Below are 9,803 nucleotides of genomic sequence, written 5' to 3'. Positions count from 1 at the left end.
CAAGTGCACTGGATTACCTGCCTTTTTCTTTTATATAACCAAGACAACTGTAACCAGAGCTGCTAGAGATCAAAGGCACTGATAGAATCGTTTCAGTTGGGAGCAAATTTGTGTTCAAGGAAGTGAGATTAATAGTGGGGGTAGAGCAAGGTATAATGCTGGGCAAGGTCTGAGTGTCATTCAGTCAACATTTGCAATTAGCTTTTTACTCCTATTCTCAGACTCATTAGCAAAAATCATCTATGGTGGCTAGGTGTGTGATGAGCATAATAATGTCTACATGGATTCAGAAAAGGCCCCCAGACTGACTTTCACTTAGTCCTGACCAAAGGTAAGTTTTGAGCCCAAAGCACCAGTTAAGGGAGTTAAAATGGATTAACGTACGTTTGAATGGCCTGCCTTTGCACGAGGGTGTCTGCTCACATGGAATATGCCTGAGTAGATCTTCCTTGCAGTAAATACTGGAACAAGCAGTAGGGGCGGTAAGTTTTGTATGAAACTTTGAGAGTTGAGGGGCTGATGGATCCTACTCTGAGATTATAACAGCAGGGAAAAGATCCTGGATTTTACATGGGGAAAAGGATATTTTTAGTGGTGAGTCACCACAGGAAAAAGTCTGATTCCAAGAAGAATGGGCTGTGGAATAAGGAGGAAAACACCCAGATCACTGAAGATCCTCCTCTTAGTAAAAGGCAGGAGTTGTTTTCTAGCCCAAGAGAATTGAAGATTCTTTTCCTTTCTCTGAGCAGGCAGGCAGGCCCTCCTGTATAAGACATCCACATGGAGGAGGTAAGTGGTGTGGACCGTGGCAGTGAGAAAGGGTCAGTAGGAAATAACAGCAGGGCACTATTGGTTCCAGGATTTTTTGTTTCAAGCACCAAAGTAAAGGCTGGGACTTGCAAGCACTCTCCTGGCATAAATCTGCAAGGTTTCATCATCTGATGCTAAACTATAAGGATCTAAGCCATCGAGGGATCTATTCTGCTTGGAAACGGAAGACTGTGTCAAGGATTTGATAGCTGCTTTCAACTACCTGAAAGGGGGTCCCAAAGAGGATGGATCTAGACTGTTCTCGATGGTACCAGATGACAGAACAAGGAGTAATGGTCTCAAGTTGCAAGTGGGGGAGGTCTAGGTTGGATATTAGGAAAAACTTTTTCACTAGGAGGGTGGTGAAGCACTGGAATGGATTACCTAGGGAGGTGGTGAAATCTCCTTCCTTAGAGGTTTTTAAGGTCAGGCTTGACAGAATTGGGGATTGGTCCTGCTTTGAGCAGGGGCTTGGACTAGATGACCTCCTGAGGTCCCTTCCAACCCTGATAGTCTATGATGTGGCAGCACATAAATTCAAATTAGAAATACAGCCCTCCTGTCTAACAGTGAGGGTAATCCACCACAGGAACAATTTCTATTAGATGAGCTGTCACAAGTCTAAGGTGATTCACTGTTGGCTTTTTGAGTCTACAGTGAGATCAAAGCAAATACACCAAGTGTCACGTTCCCCAAATATCTAGTAGTGAGACTTTCAAAGCTACAGAGGAGAGTTTTGTGACCAAGTACCACTGAAAGTCAATGGGAGTTGGGCACCTAACTTTGTCTTTGCCCATCTCCCCTCTAAGGTTCTAGCATGAAAGCTTTAATTATGACCACCTATGTGCCAACACTAACCTTGCCGTTGGCACAGATTGTTATGCCAGAAATATCCAGCTGGTGAACTTAGCCAGTATCAACCTAGATGTTCCATTCAGGTCCTGATGATCTCCATACATGCCAGAGGCCATTCAATACGAATAAAGAATGAAATGTTGACTATGAAGTGCAGTTCTGGTCACCCCAGCTCAAAAAAGATGTATTAGAATTGGAAGAAGTACAGAGAAGGGCAACAAAAGTGACTGGCAGGGAAATGGAACAGCTTCTATACGAGAGATTATGATGACTGGGACTGGTCAGCTTAGAGGGATATAGCAGAGGGGCATAAAGTCATGAATGGCCTGGAGAAAAAGTGGTGTTTACCTCTTCCCACAATGTAAGAACCAGGGGTCACCTAATGAAATTAACATGCAGAAGGTTTAAAACAAATATACAAAGTACTTCTTTCCACAACGCACAGTCACCCTGTAGAACTCATGCCATTGTGAAGGCCAAAAGTAAAACTGGGTTCAAAAAAAGAATTAGATAAGTCCCTGGAGGATAGGTCCACCAATGGCTATTAGCGAAGATGGTCAGGGATGCAACCCCGTGCTCTGTCTGTGACTGACTGCCAGAAGTTGGGACTGGACAACAGACAATGGATCATGCGATAAATTGCCCTGCTTGGTTCATTCCCTCTGAAGCATCTGGCACTGGCTAGTATCAAGAGACAGGATACTGGATTAGATTGGCCATATTTGGTCAGGCCAATGGGCCTTCTTATGTTCTTAGCTCAGAAATGTACTTCTTTCTTTAAAAGTTATGGTAAAAGTAGTGGCTGCAGAATAATTGGATATGCAATTGTTTGACTCCTGGGTGCATCTTGCGGGAGTTTAGGGGTTTTCTATCAACTGACACGGCTCAGTTTAGTAAGCTGGTGAGGCTGAAGGGCACTACCTCTCTGTTATTTATATACTACAGTATGGCGAAGTATAATGGAAAATAAAAATCATAACAAAAATTGTACATGTTGCCAAAAATTCATTACCAGTTTTTATTGGCCTGGCAATATAAGGAATAAAACAAAGATTCAATAAAACTGCTGTTACTTTTCCTGTAACAAAATGTTTAGACAAAACACTTCTTAGGGGAAAGCAATAAACGCCAAACTAAATACAACGGTAGTCAAAATACTATTAGAAAAACAACAGGGACTTATTGGGAGAAGTAGAGAGAGGAAAACAATCTTCAAGTTCACTAGCAAAAAGGGCACAGAACTGTAGCTTGTTAACTACAGACATTGTACTAAAGGTTGCTGGTACTCTTTTTAACAGCTTGATGCCCACTAACAGGTGTCTTGTGATATTAGATGGTGAGGGTTGGGTCTCTGCTACCCTCATCTAAAACACGGCTCTTTAAAAAAAAAAAGAAATGTTACCCATTTACAGTTGTGGTTGCTACAATAAGATATCCATCCCCCTTTCCTTCAAACAGCTCTTATGAATAATAAGAGTCGTCCTGTGTTAGAATGACTCATCTCGAAGCCAAGGGCCTTGGCAAATGAAACTGTATACACACGATTGCTCTGCCCACTATTAACAGGGAAACGTTCAGTAGCGCGCAGCAAAGCCCCACCACTGTTCTGGGTGGGAAGTGGGAAGAGGACTGCTTCCAACTACATTTCAGAGGCCATTTGTACAGGCAGAATGTAAGCTCCCGACCTGGAATGGGGCCAGGATATCAGAGCTAGGAGTGACCCTATTCAGAACGGCCATGAAATAGCAGGAACTTTACACACTCAGAGCCTTGCAGATGATTTTGCACTGAGACACGGAAGCAAGAAGGGGCTGCTGGAATCTCAGATTTCCCAATATGCATCAGCCACAACAGTTGTTAGAGCCATTTCTGCTTCAACCTTTACAATTAAACATCTGGTATTGACCCACAGTAGCTGACGCCGATAGCTAGCTATTGTCTTTGGCTTCCACAGCTTGATGTGCTTAGGGGCTCAGGGAGAGGCAAGAGTCACTGGCCACTGGTAAATATTGGAGTAAACCTGCTTTAGAAAGGGTTGTGTTCAATCAGAAATACAATCAAAGATGCAGAATTGTAAGCTCTTCAGGGATTGGGCTGTCCTTTACTGTTTGTGGCATCCAGAGACTACTCTCATACAAATAACTACACAGTCCTCCATTCAATGCTGTCCAAACACTGATTAAAGTCTTCCCCATCAGTGCTGAAATGGCCACTGCTAGCCCATCAAACTTCTGACTGCAAGGTCAATGCTCATGTGATGCACCTCTCAAATATATTATTTAAATGATAGGTCTAGTGTAAGCATGAAAATCAATAGTTAAAAGATTATGGCCAGCATAAAGCTGGAAAAATGGCTAGGCATTCACACATTAGGATGGAGATCTCCATGCAATTGGATAACTAAATAAGTAAAAGTGATTCTCAGGTATTAAAGAAAAATTTTCAATGCTGTTCCTCAATTTTGTGGGCTGTGAACATCCACCGTCTTACTTAATGTACTGAATTGCTTATCAATCCTGACTTCTTAGAAATCTTAAGCAACTAAGTTTCAGCATAGAATGATCCATTTCAATTGAAGTGCAAGATTTAAAAACAGCTATTTTTAGAGATGTCACAAATCTGCAGAAATGCCTTTTTTGCCAAGTACGTGAGGTTATACAATTGTCCTGCACACAAACCAAACTAGTGGACAGAGATTTTCTACTTTTTGGCCAAAATGCTATGCTGTCAGAGTATGCAGGTTCAGGCCCTGGGGCATCACTAAACAGAGAAGACTTTAACGATAAGGGTGATTAACTATTGAACAAACTATCAGGGAAAATGATAGATTCTCCATCTGTTGATGTCTTCAAATCAAGACTAGATGCCTTTATAGAAGATAGGCTTTAGCCAAAACAAGTTCTTGGGCTCAATACAGGGGTAACTCTGAAATTTAATGGCCTGTGATATGCAAGTCAGACTAGATGGAATGGTTCCTTCTGGCATTAGTAATTCAGCCACAAGAACGCATTATCAAAAACCAAGGGAATGCTCCTTGGAGGATACCAGAAATATGAATGACCAAGTCATTCTACTATTAAGCCACCACACAAAATGTCGTGATTGCTGTATTTTAATTGGTGCATGCTGTAGTTCGGTCAACATCACCTTGGTCAAGACTTGCAGACTTCATTTTCTTTCCATGCACTACAGAACCTAAAACTAAATACTAGTAATGCTGGGTAGTTAAGGATTTCATAAAAATAAAGTTAATCAGCAGTACTGCTGGATGGACGAGTGCAGCAAGTAAATATTCCACTCAAAGACCCTACTGCAGAGGCTTATAAATGGTCAGTTTAATTAGCACAGTGAATCTTGGGATAAATAGTCAACCCTGAAGCTTTTTAAGAATTAGATTTGTATAGGTGTTGATAGAGTAGATGAATTATTTTCATGGCTATTTTGTTTTCCTGCCAATGGGAAAATCAGGGTTGTTGTTTTTTTTTTTTAAACTGAAATCTTGATTGTGCCATACCCTGGCCAGACACAGATACACTTTGCAATTATCCATTTAGAAAAGAAAATTCAGAAAGGATGACTCTTTTAAAGTCCCTGCTATACTGCACATGACATTAGAGATTTAAAACTAAATAATGCAATAACATGGCCACATGCAGAGAAGTGATCAATGAAAGAGATCCTTATCTGATGCAAGATATGGACCATAGCTTTTCCACTGACATTGGGTCAAGTCAGAAGAAACTATGATAAAATCTATTCTGCTACCATCTACAGTAGAACCTCAGAGTTACAAACACGTCAGGAATGGAGGTTGTTCGTAACTCTGAACAAAATATTATGGTGTTTCTTTCAAAAAAGTTTACAACTGAACATTGGACTTAATACAGATTTGAAACTTTATTATGCAAACGAAAAATGCTGCTTTCCCTTTATTTTTTTAGTAGTTTACATTTAACACAGTACTGTATTAGATTTTTTTAAAAAATCTCTCTCTGCTGCTGCCTGACTGTGTACTTCCAGTTCCAAATGAATTATGTGGCTGACTGGTGAGTTCGTAACTCTGAGGTTCTATTATACTCCGGGTCAGTCCAACGGCCATGAAGTCAGTTAAGATTTTCTTTTATGTAACATTAACAAAATAACTTACATAAACAAGGACTAGATTTAACTGCCAAAAGCAAGGAAATTCAACACCGAGGCTATGATGCAATCTCAAGCGCCTAGTGCAATAGTTAGGACTACATTTTCAGAAAGCATTTGCAGACTGAATTTTCTGTTGCAGAGATGATTCTGGGCATGAAATAAAGTACTTGCACTTCTAAGCACCTCAAGTGCAACCACAATTAGGCAGAGGTATTCTTCAAAAGAAGGATGCAATGCACTGTGGATGGAAATTGTGCCCACGAAAAGGACAGCTGGGCTTTTCGAGGACCTGGCCGAATACGCAAGAGACAATACTGAATTGCAAAACACTGAAGGAACTCCTGGATATGGCGAGTTTCCAGGTTTACTTTTGGCAATGAAGTTTAAGCCAAACAGAACACCCTTGACAAAGTTCAATCAGGAATAAGAACTATCAAGTAGTTATCCCACATAGCAAAATAAGTACTTGTGCTAGGAGTCACCCATGACTGTTCAAACCAGTGGGATGAAGGCAATCCCCAATCTAATTTTATGCAAGATTCTTTGTATTAGACAAGCTCGTTTCTACTCGTAGTGCACAAGATGCAAGGACAGAGCAATAGAGCCAAATTCTCTCTCCCGTCATATTTACAACAATACGATCTAGCAATGCAGTAAGAGAGAGTACAAATCAGACAATGGTAAGACCTGTAGGGGGCACCGTGACATTTTAGAGTCCAATAGTCCTGTAAAACAGTGAATTCTGGGGTGATTAAATCCTTTAGTACCTGGAATTGAGAGATCCAAGTGTTAAGCAAACTAGAATGGTGTGCTCCTGGATGCAGGCTTACTGGAACATAACTACCACTGATGTTGACTTCAATGAGAATTGTTGCATCATGACTGTAGAACCAGGCCTTATATTAGCACTTACTGGCCAAATTCCAGATTGCTTGAGTGAAATGGTTAACAGAACAGGAAGTTCTTAAATCACTTGCCATTTATTAACCTGCTCAAGGAGTGTTAAAAATTAGGCCCCCAAACAAGTGACCTGATTTTTCAAAAATCCTGAGCCCACACTGCCTCCCATTGGCACAGGGGCTGCTGGGTGATCTGCACTTGGAAAATCAGGCCACTTAGGGTGCCTAAATAAGGATTTAGAAACCTAACTTTGGGCACCCGCATTTGAAAATCTGCGCTTAAGAACTGGCTCCAATTCACCAGACCAATGTTACATAAGTAACCCAAGCCCCTGAGCTGTGCATAAAGGCCCAGAGATGCGGAAAAACAGTCATGTACAATTCACGGAGATTGAAGTGTCTGTTCTATGTTTCAAGCAAGTCTGCTTCTGCAAAATATGGACGAGAGAAAATAACTAACTATCTGCGAGAGGAGTGAGAAACTGGAATGGAGCCTCATTAGATATTTGCACGGCTCCTGTTGCTAAATTTACACAATTACAGCACATGCAATGGTCAGTCACCCTTTACTTCCTAAATACCTGAAGCAGAGACTGCCTGTTTATAAGCAGTAAAGATATTGGGCCACATTCATCATCAGCCTAGCTCTACTGGGGGTGACTTCAGTGGATTTACACCAGTATGCAGGGAACTAGGCCCAGAGTCTTCTGTGGAGTTAGGGTAGGGATGAATATGGGCTAGTGGACTAAACTCTGTATCCTGGAAGAACTAACTGGGAACAAAGCGAGGGCAGAATTTGGCTAGTTAGGTGTGTCTCAAAAGCAGGCCTAAGTTTTACTCTTAGGCCTGGTCTACACTAGGGGCTTGGTCTACACGTGGGGTTGATCTAACATAGCTGAAGTCAACGTACTTAGATCTATTTACCGTGGTGTCTTCACTGCGGTGAGTCAACTGCGGCCGCTCCCCTGTCGACTCCGCCTGCGCCTCTCGACGGAGGAGGAGTACAGGAGTTGACGGGAGAGCACTCGGGGGTCGATTTATCGTGTCTAAACTAGACACGATAAATCGACCCCCACTGGATCGATCGCTGCCCACCGATCCGGTGGGTAGTGTAGACATACCCTTAGTGTGAAGTATTCTCCATATGGTGTGTATATTTGAGGTACATAAAGAAAAACAAGTCCATGTAAACTCTTTGAAGACGGAAGATGCTTGTGTGACACTCATTTGATGACCTGGAAAGCGTTCGTGATGGTGAGTTAAAAGATAGTGATGTCCCAACTACAGAGCTGACCCAGCAGTCCTTATCTAAGGAACAGTCACTGAAACCAATAGGAACTCTGTCTTGTTCACAGGAACTGCAAGATTGAACCCTATTAAAGATGCTAAGTGTTTAGTAGGGAAGATTCAACAATTGAAAAAAACTTAAGATCTGAGTGACATGAAACTTCAGGTCTCATCTCCACCAGGAGAACTTCAGGTACACATGGTATTTCCCTGTTGAAATCCGTTATAGTAAACCAGGGGGAGGAGATGGGGGGCCAAGGACGATCCTGCTAGCAAAGTCTGGTAAAAGTCTATTTACTGCATTTATATATAAAATATTCACAAAACAAACCACCACAAACATTTTACTAAGTTTGCCAAAATCATCCACTAGGATCTGGCTACCAAATGCTCCATTCACTGGCCAAACTGCTGTCTTTATAAGATAAGGACACTGCAAGATATAATACAGTGAACTCCAAGACAATGTCACAATACATTTCAGACAGATCTTCTACCCTTCGACTTTAATGGGTGCAGTCCCAGACTAAGAAAGCGGTTGGGTCCCCCTTCCCTCCCGCGCTGTGGTGGAAAGCTTTTGGTTTTTCTTTAAACAGACCTCAACAATTAACAAGTAACTGGAAATGCAATGCTTGGTGCACAGGAACGTTATTTCATGTGCCAAGTAATAACCTCAGTAGATGTTTACTTTATGGGTGTATATATGCAATGTACATCCTCTGGCATCACGAATCACTGGGAATTTCTTACCTCTGCAATGATTTCTTAAAAATTAATTTACTTTCCAAGAGAACAAAGTTTGGTAGGTGCACACAGACTACTAGTGGAACAAACAAAACTGACTTACGTCCCATCACCCTTTATAAACTCTGCTTCTGTATAACTCCCACAAGTCTGTTCCATCATGAAACAGCCGAGAGGAAGGCAATTAGCTTTAGAAGAATGGTGTAAAGTTAACAGACCAAATTCTGTTTTACTGGTGCAAGGCCATATTTATACTAGGGAACTTGACACAAGTATCCCCACCGATTGTCTTGATCTGGTTTTAGAGACAGCAGCTGTAGTGGAGATAAGGCTCTGGAGGCGTCCGGTGTTTTGTTAGTTAGACCCAACAACTGCTCTGGCTGCAAGAATCTGGCCCTTAAACTTACCAATTTTACTTAAAGTATATAGATTACCCCAGCGTCTGTCACATTCCCTTCTGCATTCACGTACTTTAAGAAACACCTTACAAACAAATGCTGCAAATAGTGTCGTTGCCTACCTGCAAATATGCCGTTATACGTAAAGCAACTGGCACATTCTTAAAGGTGACTAGAGTGCGTGTGCTCTTCTGTAGCTTGCATCATTCTATGTGTATCCCTTTTATGAACATTGTACGCCAAATATTTATGGTACAGAACCCCTTCCCAACAAAGGAAAGCCAGATTTTCCTTTGGATCTTCAATAAAAACAAAAGAGGACTTCTAGGAACCTTCACCTCATTCATTAGCAAGCAAAAACCACACCAAAGTTGCTAATGATTGGCCTAGCAACTGACATGTAGAGCCCTGGTAACTAAAACAATCTCTGTTGGACTTGGATTAATATGGCTAGGACAGACCACTGATGGGAAAAATTAACATGCTAAAATGTAAGAGTCACCCTGTCGGCAACTTAAAAATAAACAAACATTCTGAAATAAAGATAGCATACCTTCATTTGCATTAAAGCGAAAATATCCCCTTGCTTTCACCCAACCATGGCTTAGAGCAATTTTATAGAAGAAAATGTATGAAGCGACTACTAAAAATACCAGGGAATTCAACA

This window comes from Malaclemys terrapin, chromosome 10 (assembly GCF_027887155.1).
Source record: "Malaclemys terrapin pileata isolate rMalTer1 chromosome 10, rMalTer1.hap1, whole genome shotgun sequence".
In the NCBI taxonomy this organism is placed as follows: domain Eukaryota; kingdom Metazoa; phylum Chordata; order Testudines; family Emydidae; genus Malaclemys; species Malaclemys terrapin.
The sequence above is the reverse complement of the archived record's forward strand: the minus strand, read 5'-3'. Positions refer to the sequence as shown.